Raw genomic sequence first — 12,260 nt, 5'->3', positions numbered from 1 at the left:
ACTGTCTGACTTATTTCACCTAATATTATAATCTCTAGGTCCATCTACATTGCTACAAATGACATTATTTTATTCTTTTTTTTAATGGCTGAGTAGTATTCTATTGTGTGTGTGTGTGTGTGTGTGTATATATATATATATATATATATATATATATATATATATATATACACATATATACACACCACTTCTTCTTTATCCGTTCATCTGTCGATGGACACTTAGGTGGCTTCCATGTCTTGACTATTATGAACAGTGCTGCAGTGAACACTAGGGTGCATGTATCTTTTTGAAATATGGTTTTCTCCGGGTTTATGCCCAGGGGTGGGATTGCAGGGTCATGGTAGCTCTATGGAACATTAATCTCATCTTGCTTTATAACCACCTGCCTCCCCACACATCAACATGCATATAAAATTTCACTATTATCTTCTTCTGGCTCCTTCTTTCCATGTGGACAGAATGACACTATGGGGGTGTTTCTTGCCTTACCCCCTCACTCATTCCTCCTTTGGTAGGATTTGTATTTGTTCAGATCAAGTTTGGCTGTGTGAAATTTTAGCCAATGGAATATAAATAGGTATGACTTGTGCAGCTTCTCAGTGGAAGAGCGATCATGCGGTTTGCATTTATTTGCCTTCTCAGCCGAAGAGGCACCTCTCCATCAGCCAGTAGTGAGACCAGGCGTGAAGTCATTGAGTAGGTCTACAGCTGAAAAACAGTGGGTTTTATAAGATCAAAAAAAATAGAGCTTTCTTACTGTAATCCAATGAGATTTCTGCATTATTTGTTACAGCCACATAACTTCTATTTATCTTGCTGATATACCTTCCGAGAGAAGTGGTAAGTCATCTGATTAGTGAATTTGGGAGAAGGAGTTGAGAATGGTCTGTTATGCTCCTTGTTCTTCTTTTTGGCTTTAGGCTGCTTGAAAATGTACAGTTGCTCTTGGCTGGTTGTAAATCTTGGAGTGGCTACCATTTTGAGGAGTAAGTTTGTTTCAGAGTAGATTTTCAAGCTGGTCTAGTTCTACACCTAAACCATATATTCCAAGATATACTGGTTAATGAAAACTGTTGTTTTGATCTCCATCTGCCCAAATCTTTAAAATATTTGTCAACGTATTTCAATTCAGATGGAGAAGAAGGATATTATATAACTCCTTCTGTAACAAGTATTGTTATGCTACACAGTTAATGCTTGTTTATCTCCTTGTTTACCCATGTGTCTGGCATTTCTCTCCCTCATTCTGGATTCAAATGCCTTCTTCATGAAGTCTATCCATTATTTATTCTTTCAGTGAGGATCAAAAAGGGTAAATTATCTCCATCTATATTTGTCTATATACCCTTACTCTTGGATGATGATTTAGTTGGATATTTAGTTTTTGTTGGACAATTTTCTCTCAGCACATAAGAGAGAGTGTCTTCTCTCATATGTTTTTGCTACTATGAAGCTTGTATTCAATGAAAGTATCATTCCTTTATGGATAAATTTTTCTTTTAATTTAGTTCCTTTTAAAGAATTTTTTTCTTACTTTTGCTTTTCCTCACTCTCCTTACTTTTATCTTACTTGATATTGATAGTTTTGAATCTGAGGATTCTTTTCTTTCATGAATTTTCTGAAAAAAAACCTTTTTCTTATCAAATATCTCTCTCTCTTTTTTGCTATCACTCTTAGTCATAGACTCTACTTTTTCATTAAAAAGCTACTATTAATGGGTTAAAACCTATCATCCAGGCTTCTGGATGATATTTTTAAAAATATTTTAAAAATCTTTTTGATTCATTGCACATCATTCTGTTAATTTTTCTCAAGTCTAACTTCCAGTTCAATAGCTACCTCCTCAGCTGGTGTCCAATTTCATATATCACCCATTTCTTAGGGTTTTGACTCTCAATAATTTTTTAACATGAATTTTTATTCTTTTACAACGATGCCCCTTTAGTGCTTCAAGTTCCAGGATTTGATTTTTGCTAGTGTTTCATATGTGGCTTGGTTCTTCATTTTTTTATTTTGGGTTCATTTTCAGTGAACTTTTTTTTTTCATTTGTGAATTCCTTGTGGTCTTAGTTATGAGTATTTACTTCAAATGGGGGTTTTGAAAGTAGTTCTTCTAGGAACCCTTGGGCTATCAGCAACTCAAGAAAAAATATTTAAATTATTCCTTGGTATGGGGCTTTCCATTCTACTTATATATAAGAAATTTGAGTTTAGACCCATATGAGACATGGGCCTCGAGTTCTGTATTTCCTCAGGGCACTAATCTTTCTCACCAAGAGCCCTCACAGAGACAAAGGAGCTTCTTGTTATCACCCTGTGTGAAGACTAGAGTTCTTCCTAGTGAACATTTTACTGAGTGTCAAGCCCTTTAAAGTCCTAACTTTATTGAAGGTGGCCCAGCTTCAAATCTTGACCTCATGTGCGCTCAAGATCTATTCCTAAAGAAAGTTAAAATCCATGCCCCTGGTTTCCCAAGCTGGATAAAGACCACGGCTGCTACATTATCACTTCATTTTACTTTCCACATTTCTTTATTTCTTCTTAATTTCTGTCATCTTTGTGTTTTCCTTTCTTTCTTGCAAGCTCAGCTATGCATTAATTTTCACATGATATCCAGCATTTCTTAGGTTTGGGGTGTGTTTTCAGTTATTGTACTAGGTCATTTTGATAAAACTATAGTTTCTACTCTTTTCCTGTTTACCCTTTGTTATGAATCTAACTTCTTTCCTCACTATTGTCTCCTCTGTGCCAAATTTGTGACACTTTCTCTTTTTTTTTTTCATTGATCTTACATTCTCTGGGTGATATCCACTGAATACCTCCTTGGATGTGAGAGGCCAAAGGATGATTGAGGAAACATAAGCCTTGGCTTCAGGCTGATATAGGTCTCCAAACAGTTCTATCACTTACAGATGCTGACTGTGTGGTACTTATATAGATGCAAGACAATACATATCTAAAGTATTACACCCTCCACATGCCATTTCTTAATTATCCTGTTCTGACCTTTTCCTTTCCGTGTCATAGGAGTTGCGTTTTCCAGGCATCCTCTTTTTCTCTTGGGGCTAACCAGTAAAATTCCAGTTCTTAGTCTTGAAATATAAGCCTTTCTAATTGCTGGTTTAAAAAAAAAAAGACTATTAAAAAAAAAAGGCTATAAAAAGTAAGACAAAATATTACCTCTGCAAGAAAAACAGATAATATTCTGCGTCAAAACATTGTTCTTAAGAAGTTTAAATCCAGTAAGGAGACTTTGTAAAACCCCCAGACTTCTGATATTGTTGTTGTGTCTTATTAAATTAACCCTTAAACTCTAAGAGGTGTATAATTCCAACTGATTGTTTTACTTAATAACATAGTGTCCTGAAATAACATTTAAATGGATATCTCTGTTTTCTCAAAGGTATAAATACTTGAGGCTTTTCTTTGAAAAGCCAGAAATTGATTATTGGTGTTTCCTTTTTTCTCACATGAATGGAAGGAACAAATGAAATGACACATTATATTTTTTATTTAAACAGATTTTGAGAGTCTTATCGAAACCCAAATTTTAATCTCTATATGTTGAAAAAAATTACCTTCCACACAGGGCAGTTAGATAACATAATGATAAATTGATAGAATACATAGGAAACACCTCGGCTGTAGCCGACTTGTGGTGGATGCTGTTTCATTCTCACCCCGATGCTTGTTTGTTGATGGTACTCTTGTGACTTCTGAGCCGTTTCTCTTTCTCAGTTCTCCTTTTATTCTGACAATTTATCTTTTATCAGTAGTTGTTGTTATTGTTGTTATTGTCTTTGTTCTGTGGAAACTTCTTTCTTTTCCTTCCCCTAAATTATATGTGTCTCCCAAAGGATGATATTGGCTTTACATGCTTCTTTTTCCCCATCTCGCCTTTGGAAAGATGTTCAAAACTATAGTTCAGAGTTATTAGGAGGAATGGATGACACCTCGCCCCCAATTCGTGTTGGATGTGTGTCATCTCACCTGCTGTCATTTTGCATTTGATGTCACTAAGGGCCCATGTACAATGCCTCCCAAAGAAACATTGTTTAAACATATAACTATTCAGCAATAAAAAATTAACTGACAAGATAAGACTTTCGGTGAAGAGGATTTTTTGCTCTTAAAACACAGAACATCAAACAGGACTAAAGGAGAATTTTTTTTTTTTTTTTTTTAGGCTGAAGTGCAACTAGGTACAAACTTCCATCACCTTTACGGTGAAACTGCTTCTGGGCTGAATGTGAGTAAGTAGCTGTTCTTTTGAAAGTCTATGAACTTAGTTAAGAAAAGGATAATGGGTTTTGTCCCTCTAGTGATTCTACATGATTAACATGAAGCTAAAATGCGTTATTTTCTATTCCTTAATTTTTTACTTGGCTGGGAAAGTGAACTAAGTTTTCTGAGGTTTAAATGTATTCACCTTGTGGAGAGGTTACCGATTATTTTTTCACCATAAATTATATATCAGTGCTTTATTACTGGCCCTGAAATTACAATTCATAAAATTAGAAAAACAAAGTCATCAATCACTACTAAAAATGACAAATAAAAGGTCAATAAATCAATAGTTGTATTTTCAGAATGAGATATTAATTGCCAAAAACTCTAATTCTAAAGCACACTTGTTCTTAGGGTGAAATTGTCTCTGAAGTATATTCTATGCATACTTTGCTGTGTAAAAAGGGCACTGAAGTGCAGGAAAAAGAACAAAAGCATACATAGAGTATGTTGATTTCTCTAGGCTGGTCTTTCTACGTATGGCCCTTAACATAATCATGGTGTTGCGTCCAGCAAAAAGCTTTCTTCAAATACACACAAAGATGATTTTAAGTACAGGTAATTTAACTTTGCATAATTGGATGTTGATCACATTAATCAGTTGTTCACAATTGGGATTCCACCTTGGAGACACCTGGGGAATATGTTTTTCAACATATTTATAGCAAGAATCCATCCCTGGGTTTTTTACTTGACAGGCCTCCTGTGAGGTTTAGCCAAGGGTATTTTGAAAAATTTCCCATATGTTTGGCTATACACTAGAGATTAATAGCATGGGTATAAAATTATTCTTTCAGAACATATATCACTACTCTTCTCTTTTGGATAAAATGGTTTATTTTGAAAGGGAGCAGTGAATATTGCATTGGATAACCTTGGGTATGTTCTGTTTTTTTTCAAGGGCAACATTAATATCCATCTGTATTAGGAAGAGAAAAGAAAAAGGAAAACAAATTTGAGGGGAAATCCACTATTTTATAAGTTTAAAATACCATGACATATTTTAGACTTTCAACATGTGTAGAGAATGATATAAATTATACATGTATATAAGTATAAATATACATTCCTATTACTCAGATTAAGAAACAAAATTTTAAAAATCACATGAAACCTCTTTAATTCACTACTTCAATTGGATTTACCTTCCTCTTTCAAACGAAAAACACTGTCATAATTTGGAGTTTGTCATACTTTTTTATATATTTAATAAATATGTATGAATTCATAATCAATATAGAATAATGTTTTACATGTTTTTAAATTCACAAAATAGAACCTGAATGCATCTTCTTCCAATTTATATCTTTGTGCTAAATTATGTTTGTGAGAGTTATCTTTGTTGATAGAAAGAGTGCCAGGCCATTCAATGATCATTGCTACCTATTTTTCATTAGATGAATTGAGTATAATGTATATATCTATCTTTCTTTTTTTTTTTTAACATCTTCATTGGAGTATAATTGCTTTACAATGTTGTGCTAGTTTCTGCTGTATAACAAAGTGAATCAGCTATACATATACATATATCCCCATATCCCCTCCCTCTTGCGTCTCCCTGCCTCCCACCCTCCCTATCCCACCCCTCTAGGTGGACACAAAGCACCAAGCTGATCTCCCTGTGCTATGCAGCTGCTTCCCACTAGCTATCTACTTTACATTTGGTAGTGTATATATGTCCATGCCACTCTCTCACTTCGTCCTAGCTCACCCTTCCCCCTCTCCGTGTCCTCATGTCCATTCTCTACGTCTGTGTCTTTATTCCTGTCCTGCCCCTAGGTTCTTCAGAACCAAATTTTTTTTTTTTTTTTAGATTCCGTATATATGTGTTAGCATATGGAATTTGTTTTTCTCTTACTGATTTACTTCGGTCTGTATGACAGTCTCTTAGTCCATCCACCTCACTACAAATAACTCAATTTCATTTCTTTTTATGGCTAAGTAATAGTCCATTGTATATATGTGCCACATCTTCTTTATCCATTCATCTGTCGATGGACACTTAGGTTGCTTCCATGTCCTAGCTATTGTAAATAGAACTGCAATGAATATTTTGGTACATGACTCTTTTTGAATTATGGTTTTCTCAGGGTATATGCCCAGTAGTGGGATTGCTGTGTTGTATGGTAGTTCTATTTTTAGTTTTTTAAGGAACCTCCATACTGTTCTCCATAGTGGCTGTATCAATTTACATTCCCACCAATAGTGCAAGAGGGTTCCCTTTTCTCCACACTCTCTCCAGCATTTATTGTTTACAGATTTTTTGATGATGGCCATTCTGACTGGTGTGAGGTGATACCTCATTGTAGTTTTGATTTGCATTTCTCTAATGATTAGTGATGTTGAGCATCCTTTCATGTGTTTGTTGGCAATCTGTATATCTTCTTTGGAAAAATGTCTATTTAGATCTTTTGCCCATTTTTGAATTGGGTTGTTTGTTTTTTTGATATTGAGCTGCATGAGCTACTTGTATATTTTGGAGATTAATCCTTTGTCACTTGCTTTGTTTGCAAATATTTTCTCCCATTCTGAGGGTTGTCTTTTTGTCTTGTTTATGGTTTCCTTTTTTGTGCAAAAGCTTTTAAGTTTCATTAGGTCCCATTTGTTTCTTTTTGTTTTTATTTCCATTTCTCTAGGAGGTGGGTCAAAAAAGGATCTTGCTGTGATTTATGTCATAGAGTGTTCTGCCTATGTTTTCCTCTAAGAGTTTTATAGTGTCTGGCCTTACTTTTAGGTCTTTAATCCATTTTGAGTTTATTTTTGTGTATGGTGTTAGGGAGTGTTCTAATTTCATTCTTTTACATGGAGCTGTCCAGTTTTCCCAGCACCACTTATTGAAGAGGCTGTCTTTTCTCCATTGGATATTCTTGCCTCCTTTATCAAAGGTAATGTGACCATATGTGCGTGGGTTTATCCCTGGGCTTTCTATCCTGTTCCATTGATATATATTTCTGTTTTTGTGCCAGTACCATACTGTCTATCTTTCTTTTAATGGACAGTTAAGTTGCTCTTTTTTCCAGTTTTTCCTATTATAAACAGTGTTACAATGAGCATTTATGTACATGTCTCTGGCTATACATGTAGAATTGGATGTGTTGGATCATAAGATACAGGTGGCTACAGCTTTATTAGATATTAGCCATCTGCTCTCTCCCAAGGATGATGTGTAATTTGCACTCTCATCAGTGTGTAAGAATTCATATTGCTCCACATCTTCTCCAACGTTTGAATTGTCTGACTTTACGTTTTACCAACTGAATGAGTAAGAATTAATATCCCATTTTGCTTTGAATATCAAGTTACCTGACTACTAGTGAGATAAGTATGTTTTATATTTAATGATCATTTATATTTTCTCTTTATAAGTCAATTGTCTATTCCTGTAGTTTGCATATTTTTCTATTGTTTTTTTCTTACTGATTTACAGGAGTTTCTGATACATTTCTATCTCTATATATTACAAGATTGGTTATTTTCTGGAAAGGTTGACTTCTTTCAAGATTACTTTTATTTTAAAGAATTCATCATAGCATGAGCTTGCTCTCTGTAAGTTCAGATTTTGTTCTAAGAGTGTGGATCCAATGGTCAGGGATGAACCCATATTAACCAAGCTCACAATATTTATAAAGTAATGTAGAAACGTTCAGTGTCAGTGTATTTATTATTTCATAAGGCGTGACCTTTAGAGTTGGCAGAAATACGTTCAAATCCTGATTTTACATCACACCAACTATAGGACTAGAAGGTCAGCTCCATGAGGACAAGAATTTTTGTCCCTTTTGTTAACTGCTCTGTACCTAGAACTCTGCATATGCCTGGCACATAATAGACACTCAACAATAATAATTCTCTGTATGGATCTGGTGTGCAGGTACCTTTTCTCATTTGTTTCACTCATGGAGCCTCTTGTGCATGGATACAGAGAAATTCTACATTTTAATATAAAAAGTTAACTTTCTCTTTCATGTGGATTATATTTTCCAACATCCTTTAAAAAAACCTTCCTTAGACCAAGTTCATAAAGATATTGTTCTGTATTTTCTTCTATCAATTTCACTTTTCTCACAATTAGCTCTTTCATCCATCTGGAATTAATTATTAATTTATGGCAAAATAGGTTTCCAACTAGTCTTTTCCATATGCTAACAGTTACCCCAGTATCATTTTTTGATTGGTTTATTCTTTTCCACTCCCATTAACCATATTGCTGGAATTTCTTCTGCTATAATAAGACAAAAGGAATAAATCAAAATTGTAAGGAATAGAAGCAAACCAGAAAAACAAAAAATCAAGAATGTCATTGTTTGCAAATGACAATACAAAAGTTCTGGAGACTCTACACACTACTTATGAGAAATAAAAATAAAGTTTATCATGGTTGATGGCTAAAAAAGTCAGTGTACTGAAATCATTGTATTTCTATATCCTGACAAACATTTAACATTAATGAATTTGTTTAAGGATATCATTTATAAATAGACATATCACAGAAAGAAAAGCGGCCCTTAACTAGATGAAAAGATGCTCGGCTCCACTCACAAATAAGAGAAATGCAAAAAACAATGGCAAATTAAGGTGTTTGAGAAGTTTTTAAGAAATGCTTAAACAAAATGGTAAATATCTATATTTAATATCTATAACAATAATAGATGGATACTATAATTTCTGAGTCCTTTCATTTGAAAATTAAATAAAGAAAAAACTATTACACAATATTAAATATCTGTTCATTTAGAGAAAAATATTTACACTCAGGATGTTTCCTTGTGATTCACTGACCTACTATGTGAGATTGACTTCACACAAACCTAGGAAAATTGTCTTTATTGATCATAGTTATGTATGGTTTTAACTAAAAATAGCATATAATCAAGACCAGTTTGATAGTGAATCAATATTTTACCCAACAACTAAGCTGAGCTAAAATCTGAAAAGAAATTTTCAGAAATATTTGGCACCATACAGAGAATTGCCCTCTTGTAATCTCTAGATAAAAATGGATGCTGTAATAGATTTTATCATAATGGGGTTTTCCACAAGCACTGCAATACCTGGCATTTTTCTATGAGCAAAATCAGATTAAAGTAGACACGTGGTCAGCTTTAGAAAGGGATTTGTATGGGAGTACAGAGTGGGAGGACAGGAAAAGGACATTTCCTCCAGGTTATGCCTTTGGAAGCCTTAAGAATATTAGGGCTTGCTTGTGTTCCTTTCTCCCTAGTTTTTGTGTATCTAGTGTAGGTTTTTAAAGTATGGTTACCACGTGGTTTATATATGATGACCTACAACTATATCTACTTTTTTTTTTAACATCTGTATTGGAGTATAATTGCTTTATAATGTTGTGTTAGTTTCTGCTGTACAACTGTGTGTGTGTGTGTGTGTGTGTGTGTGTGTGTATACACAAGTTGATCCTTGAACAACAAGAGGGTTAGGGGCTCCGACCCTTTGCATAGTCAAAAATCCTCCTATAACTTTACAGTCATTTTTCCATATCACTGATTCAACCAACCTTAATAAAAATAATATAAATTGTAAGAAAAAAAAAAAGAATGTTAGGGCTGATTTTATGACTCTGAGGCCCAGACTGGCTGACTCTTATAACTTGAGTCACCACTCAGATTCCTGGGCCCTATGGTAGTGCAAATTCCTTAGTGCATATAACTTTGGCTGGTCATTTTTTATGATTCACCATTCCCTAAAAATAGCATTATTTCAGAAACTTTTAGGCACAGGTATTTGTACCATTTGGGATTGCACCATGAGTATTCTATATATTGTTGGCTTCAGCTACTGGCAAGCAAATTACTTATTCTCCAGTTCTTATGTGAACAACATCGTATAAGCTCCCCCTAATTGGATTAGAAAATAAAGCTCATTTTCACATCTTGGAACAAGGCAATTTGATTAAATTAAATTGTGCATGGCAAAAATCGATAAAACTCATCAATTCAAATCAATCAGTTCTAATAAACAGACAATCTGGTTAAAGGAAAAAAATAGGAAAGCAGTTAAAACCATAGCAATTTTTAACCTGTCCTCTGCTGATTCATTCAAAGTTTCAAAATCCAAAATGTATGTAGAGGAAAACACAAGGTAGTTTAATTGTGGTTCTTTCATAGTCATGATGTCTAGCTTTGCTTCTCTGCGATATTAAAAGAAAGTTACTGTCTTTCACAAGTAGCTATAACAAATATGTGCAGGAACAGAATTAAATAGAGAAATCCCAACTGTAACTGTATAGGATATATACATTAATATATATTATATGTATCATATATATTATATAATATATTATTAATATATATATTTTTACTAGAACCTCATAATCAGTCAACTAAGTAATTAATGTCAACCCACCGTGTTACACACCCGCTTTACTACATAAGTGGTCCTTTATTAATTAATTGTTTTAAAATTATCTAACATGGACAGAGACAGTTTGGGTGTATACATTAAATCATGACCTAAACTCCACAAGTTACATATGTGTTCCATTCAGGCAGAGTAATAACAAAAAGCCTTCACAGGTACATGTTGTTGGAAAATAACTATTATTCTTCTATGCTGTTGTGTTTTTCAGAAGCTGGCAAAAGGATTGAGTGTCAAAGGTTTGATATTTGGTGGGGTCAGCATGGCAGGGCCTGAGGACGAACTGAGTAGACTGAGGCAAGCAAAGCAGTTACTAATGTTGAAACCAATATCCCTACAAGCCCATATTCCTCTATTTGGCTACCTGCTTAGGTCTATAGGGGAGCCATCAATTTTTCTTTTCTGAAACTGATCGTTTATCTAATTGATATATGTCAACTTTCAACTATGCCTGTCATTGCAAAGATCCTTTACTACTTGGATAAAAATTGACAAGACAAAATAGACCCTGTGCCAAAGATCCCTGAAAGGCACCTGGTAGAGATGGTAAGATTTCGCTGACAGTCTGGCCAGACCCAAGACATCAGGTGGGCACAAGGCATTTTGCCGAAACCCATCTGCAGCCTGCCCTGCTCGTGGCAGGTATCGCCCTAGCAAATGCTTCAGTCAGCCATCCCCTCCACACCCCCATCCCCGTCCAGCTCCCGCTTGTCCTTTCCTGCTGCCTCCTCCTGGGACACAGATCATTTCTCTACGAAGAGTACCCGGTTCACCAAAAGCCATGTCTTTTTAACAGTGTTTCAAAGGAGGCTTGATCTAGCTGCTTTTCCAAACAGCAATGCAGATATGAAACTCTGCAGCTGAGAAAGGATTTCGCCCCAGGAGAAGCTCACCTCCAGAGCACTTAGTGTGGCTCTTTTCTTATCATTTTCTCAGCTCCCAACTGTAAGAGACTTAAACCCCTCAAGTTGCTTTGGGATTGAAGAAAACAAGCATGAATCAAAGCCATGTCTTTTGAAGAGAAGGCTGAAAACTAAAATAAAATTTCTTAAGAGGAAGAAAAAGCAATCTGGAAATGAAAGTCAGAGGATCAAGAGCCAGAAAAAAAAGATTAAGAGCCAGAATGACTTGACTTGAAAAGTCAAGTCATTCATTGTCCTGCTGTCAGTAGAGACTTTCCAGACAGAAGGAAGAGAATTCACATTTATGGACGACCTACTATGTAGCCCATTGGCTCTCTCTCTGTGTGATTTCATTTAATGCTCTCTAACCAGGTATTTATTAATATCCCTCAGATGAGTACAAAATCACAGGCTTAGAGAGGTTAAGTACCTCGCTCAAAAATCATGCAACTGCAAGATATTGGTTCCATTAAAATGCATCTTTCTTCTATTTTACACGATGAGAATAGAGCTCATTTATCAAATGTTAACTTGCTATAGTATATTAACAATTTATTGCATGTAGGGCTCCTATTAATATCTGTGATAATAAACTATTAATACTATTACACCCTTATTTATCAGCTCTAAATGGAGATTGTCACAAATGACTATACTATAAACTAAAGGACATAATATTCAGTTCCAAAATGCCT

At 34.8% G+C, this 12,260-nt stretch overlaps 1 long non-coding RNA gene across 1 annotated transcript in view; it reads left to right on the top strand.

Moving 5' to 3' along the window:
• The first annotated feature begins 4,196 nt into the window (after positions 1-4,196).
• Positions 4,197-12,260, top strand: part of LOC118906672 — a 76,858-nt gene continuing 68,794 nt past the window's right edge. The window contains exon 1 of the long non-coding RNA XR_005022572.1: positions 4,197-4,253. This is a non-coding gene — a long non-coding RNA (uncharacterized LOC118906672). The remainder of the gene's footprint in view (positions 4,254-12,260) is intronic.

This window comes from Balaenoptera musculus, chromosome 14 (genome assembly GCF_009873245.2).
Source record: "Balaenoptera musculus isolate JJ_BM4_2016_0621 chromosome 14, mBalMus1.pri.v3, whole genome shotgun sequence".
Taxonomy (NCBI): domain Eukaryota; kingdom Metazoa; phylum Chordata; class Mammalia; order Artiodactyla; family Balaenopteridae; genus Balaenoptera; species Balaenoptera musculus.
Note: the sequence above shows the minus strand (reverse complement) of the source record. Positions and strands in the feature narration are given on the sequence as shown.